A 5,523-nucleotide genomic window follows, 5' to 3' on the forward strand; every position below is an offset into this window, starting at 1 on the left:
GCCAACTAGCGGTTACGTTGGTACCGTATACGGTACGGTATATACGTAAAGGGGAGGTGACAAGAAATATTTATAGATTTTATTTCATTTATTTATTTATTCATTTATTTATATATTTATATATTTATTCATTTATTTATTTCATTTGTTAATCTAATTATTTATTAATTATTCATTCATTCATTCATTTATCTAATATATTTATTTCTTTATTTATTCATTTAATTTACTTACTTATTTATTAGAATATATTTTACAAAAGATCAGCAATAAGCTGTTTTTCAACAAAATCAAGATTACAACAACTTAAAATCAATACCTTCCATGGAAATAAGAATCAAATTCCGAGTCATTATCTATATAGGCAATGCTTACATAGTAACATAAATAAACAAATATTTTTAAACAAATAACATTAAAAAAAAAATTCCAACTTTTTAGCCCTCCAAAGGCCTTTTATTGAATCAAATAATATCAAAATATACAAAAGCAAACATTATTACACAATCAATAAATGATCTCGAACAATAATAATACTTAAACATTTCTCTCAAGTAAATAAAGAATGAAGTGACATCCATTTAGTATTAAATTTGTTAAACAAACCCGATATAGAACTAATATATCTCTCATCTTCATAATATTGAATCATTTTTTTTCTTTGCATAAATTATGTAAACACTGTTTTTTTTTCTATTTAACTTTTGAAAAAATAAATGCTGTTTGATTATACATACCAAACAATTCAATGCATCATTTCTTTTCTCATCACATTTTTCAAACTAAACTTAACATGTGCCTGAAAACATTCATTAATCGAATTTTCTGTTTTCTTCCAAATTTCTTTACTAAATTTACATTCATAAAAAAGTGTACAATATCTTTCAACTCCCTATTACAAAATGAACATTTTTCATTTTTAACAATCTTCATCTTATATAATTGTTTGTTCAGAAATAATATTCTACTTAATATCTTATACTGAAAATATCTCAAACCAATATCTGAAGTAAAACGAAATATCATAATATGGTATTTTTTAATTTTTATATAATCAGGAGAATCATCTAAATACCGATCCCATTTTGAACATATTAAAGGAACACATTTTGTTTTTCCAAGCAAAGTTTTATAAATATATTGACATCCTTTTCTGTTATGTACTAATATTTTAATATGTGAAGGTATCAAAGGATTTTCTAATTTTTTTTTACAAGTTTCGACATTTACTCGATATCGACACTTTATAACATGAAAATGACTAAAAATGTTACTCAGAACGGAAAAATATAGATATAAACTACAAATCGTATAATTCATTGACTGATATAAACCACTGAAATGAAAGTAAGAATTAATTAGGGACACTATAGGAAATAGAAATTTGCAGTGAAACAATAACTATAATTAAAATAATATTGTGTGTAAAACAATATAAAACAGTGTCAGATTACTCTGATAAGTAAGATGAATAGCATAATTATGATCATATTCGGCAAGCATAAATTCATGCAATCAAGCAATAAATTGTAAAACTATAATTAAATCTAGATCTGAGAAAATAAAATTGTGATAACGCTCTCGCTTTAAGACAGTATAATACTAATATTTTTTCCGTATAAAAACAACAAAATAAACAAAACGGATGGATAGCCCACATTCATTGTTGTCAACATGACAGTTCTGTTATTCGATGGGATCCCTAAATAATTACAAGTAAACACATATGAAAAGAAATGAAACAAAATAACAATAATGCTAACCTGTTGCTCAAAGGAAAAGATCATGTAATTCAATAATTTGGCAAGATTTTACACGAAATAGTTTTTTTTTTTTATAAAATGCATTATGCTGCCAGTCTTTGGCATAGGCGGATCCAGGGGGGGGGCGAGGGGCCCGGGTCCCCCTATTGGCGGAGCAAAAAAAAAAGAGAACAAAAAAGCCGGAAGAAAGAAAGAAAAAAAAGGAGGGGAAAAGAAAGAAGAAAAAAGAAAAGGAAGAAGATGGGTAAATAAGATAAGATGAGGGGAAGACTTGGAAAATAAAAAGAATCTTTCATGTCACTAAATAAAATTTTCGCGAGCATTACCTGTTAGGTGATTTACATATCGGACAATATGGAGATTAAATATCGAGTTTTGAAGTCAATATACGAAACATATTTCACCTCGGAAATCGAACTTTCATTATTGATTTTTAAATAGTGCTCTGTAAAGATGTCAAATTTATGGCCTGAATATTAACATTTTTAATATTAACAGTTTTAACAGTTAATCTGATTTATTGATATTTGATTATATACGTCAAACGAATGTCCGTCTGCGTTTTGTTTGCTGCTAAGTTTGTTAATGTTTCGTTTTACATTCAAATCCTAATGTGAATCTTAATGCCGTAACATTCTGTACATACATTATGCATTTTGTAAATATGTTTATTGTTATTCAGGGCCCCATGGAAGACCACTACTTATTGGTGAATGGGCTACCCTGTCAAAATATCAGAAATAAATAAATAAATAAATAAAATTTCTGCTCGCGCTGCGCACTCGCAAATTTATCAGGTACCTATTATTTTCGTGTATTCCATAAGTTTTCAAAGTACCCCTTTTCAGCTCTGATTGTCAAACTGTATCAGCTAGCGCTGCACTCTCGCATTTTGATTGGAGAGTTATGTGTGTCCCGTTGTGTGTCTCAATATTGATTATACAACAAGCTACTTAAAATCCCCATTTCATGACAGTTTTTCAAAAAAAAATCTGCTCGCGATTTGCGCTCGCCTTAATTGTTAAAAATAAATTAACTCATGCATCCTATTCATATTTACAAAAGTGCTTGAAATGTTCAGTTTTCAGGCCATAATATCATCAGATTTCACACCCTTATTAGGCCTATTAGATTAATAAATAAGATATTGATTTAATAATTAAATTGTCCCTTGTGTTTCATCTCGCGCTTAGCAAGAGGAATAAAAAGAAAATCGTCATTTTCATATGATGACATGTCCTAAGGATGCCCCGGTCCTATGTAAAAACTCAAAATAATAATAATGAAAAATATCAGCTCTTTATTAAGTGAGATCCATATCCACCTCACAGTATTTTCCTACAAAGTGCTTAGAATATGGAACTGAAATTGACTTTTTTTTTTAGATCGGAATATCAAATATTTTAAGCTCGCGCTTCGCGCTCGCTTTATTGATTTTCATGATAAAAGATGTATTTAGAATGCCTAGATTCTAAGTCTAAATCTATGGTCTAAATATGAAACATGCGCGTGCAAGTTTATTCAGATACGCAACTTGTTCTTTATTCATTTTATATCATTATCCAGTTTCAAATCACAATATCAAAAATTTTCTGCTCGTGCTTTGTGATCGCATTATTAATGTAGGAAGATCCCCTATTACTCATTCTTTTCATGATTTACACATCATGAATAGGGTGTCCCATTTTAAGGTCTAAATCTCAATTTTTTCCGCTCGCGCTTCGCGCTCGCATTTAGTTATATAGCTATCCTGTTCACGATTACAAAAAATGATTAACATATATTATATTTTATGTTGATTTACAAGAATAAAGCTAAGAAGTGACGATTAGGACTACCCCTTCAAAGAACCAAACCGAAATCATCTTCGAGCGGGCGATCGGGGAATATATGGCTGAAAAAAATTCCGCCCCCCCCCCCTAATGGCGGAGGCTGGATCCGCCCAGGCCTGTATGGTGTCGATAACCTTCTTGATATCGACGAACACCGCACCAGTCTATTCCTTCTTATCAATTGCATGGTACCAGTCATCAGTTGCCTTGATCAGGGTTATAATCGTTGGATGTTTTGCCCGAAAACCAAACTGTGCAAGCGAGAAAATAATGTGGCTCTGTAAGTACGAGACAACCTGCCTCTGAATATTAAAGTTCTAAAACTTTTGACATACAAGGAGGAGATGGGTCTAAAATTTGTTGGGACGGTTTTTATTTCGACTTTTAGAATTGGGATCATTTTTGCAATCTTCCATTGTTATTTGGGAAATTTGCCACTATTTAAGAAGAAGTTTATCAGATAAGTGATACTGGATCAAAATTTAAAAATCTTATAAAAAAACATCTCAGCTCGCGCTCGTATGTTCTTTATAAAAACAAGTGATGGAACGCCTCTGGCAGTCTCGCTTGCATATAGTTACGCCATTCAATATACCGCAGTGCTGATTTTGAAAACGAGTTTAGAATAGTAATTCAAGAAGATACCATGTTCATTCAGTGGCGTACGCAGGGGGTGGTTACAGGGGTTCAATCCCCCCCCCCCCAAGAATAAAAAGAAACTAAAATTTGTTTGACGAACTTTTTTTTGCTTGTCAATTTTTTTAGAGGTACGAAGCAACCTAAAATTTGTGGTGATGACCTTTTTTTTTTTGTTCTTTCACCTTGGACCCCCCCTTCCAAAAAGCATGCATACACCACTGTGTTCATTGACCCTAAATTAGAGCTGACCTTGGTCATGAAACCTAAACGACCTAAATTTGTGGTGATGACCTTTTTTTTTTGGGGGGGGGTCAACATTTCTTTCACCTTGAGCCCATCTCCAAAATCATGCGTATACGCCACTTTGTTCATTGACCCTGAATGAAAGTTGACCTTTATCATGAAACCTAAAATACTTCTGTAAGACGATCAGTGATACTTGATTACCATCATGTGCACATTTCATGAACTCAATAAACTTTCAAAATTATGATGGCAATTCAACAAATACCCCCAACATTGCCAATTTTTTTAACCCTAAATGACCTTTGACCTGGGTCATATGACTAGAAACTCAAGCAGGATGTTCAGTAAAACTTGATTACCCTTAGGTCCAAGTTTCATAAACTAGTTTCAAATACTTTCTAAGTTATGACGACATTTCAAAAACTTAACCTTAAGGTTAAGATTTCAATGTTGACGATGCCGCCGTCGGAAAAGTCGCATAGTCTCGCTCCCGGGGTCTCGCTCTGCTTTGCAGGCGAGATATTGTTTTCGGACCAGCTAGGTCGAAAAATCTTTTATTTATAGGCCCCCGTCAAAATTTTTTAGGTTACAGGCCTACCCCCGCTGGAAAGAATAGCGTCACACAGAGTGATCACAGTGTGTTCACATAATGGAGACTATGCGAACATATTATTCACACTGTTAAAATGCTAGTTAAATTCACTAACAGTGTGAAGATCGTTTCACACTGCGGAAACCAGTCCTCGACAGTGTTCACAGCGTGTTCACACGGTCGAGTATGTGAATATGTGATTTACACTATTGAAATGCTAAAAAATTTAACAGTGTGATGTTTATTTCACATTGTGGTCAATACTGTGAACACACTGGTACACACTGTTGTATCATGTAGGGCCATATCCGGTTGATGATTTTAAAAGGTGGTTAGAATTTGTTTTCAGGTCGGTAAATCCAAAATTTTGCAGCTGGCGGTTCTATATAGATACATTCCTCTTCATAAACCACTAGGGACGGTTTGTTAAAATTTTCTCGCGCTTTGCCTC

Source organism: Lytechinus pictus, chromosome 14 (genome assembly GCF_037042905.1).
Source record: "Lytechinus pictus isolate F3 Inbred chromosome 14, Lp3.0, whole genome shotgun sequence".
Lineage (NCBI taxonomy): Eukaryota > Metazoa > Echinodermata > Echinoidea > Temnopleuroida > Toxopneustidae > Lytechinus > Lytechinus pictus.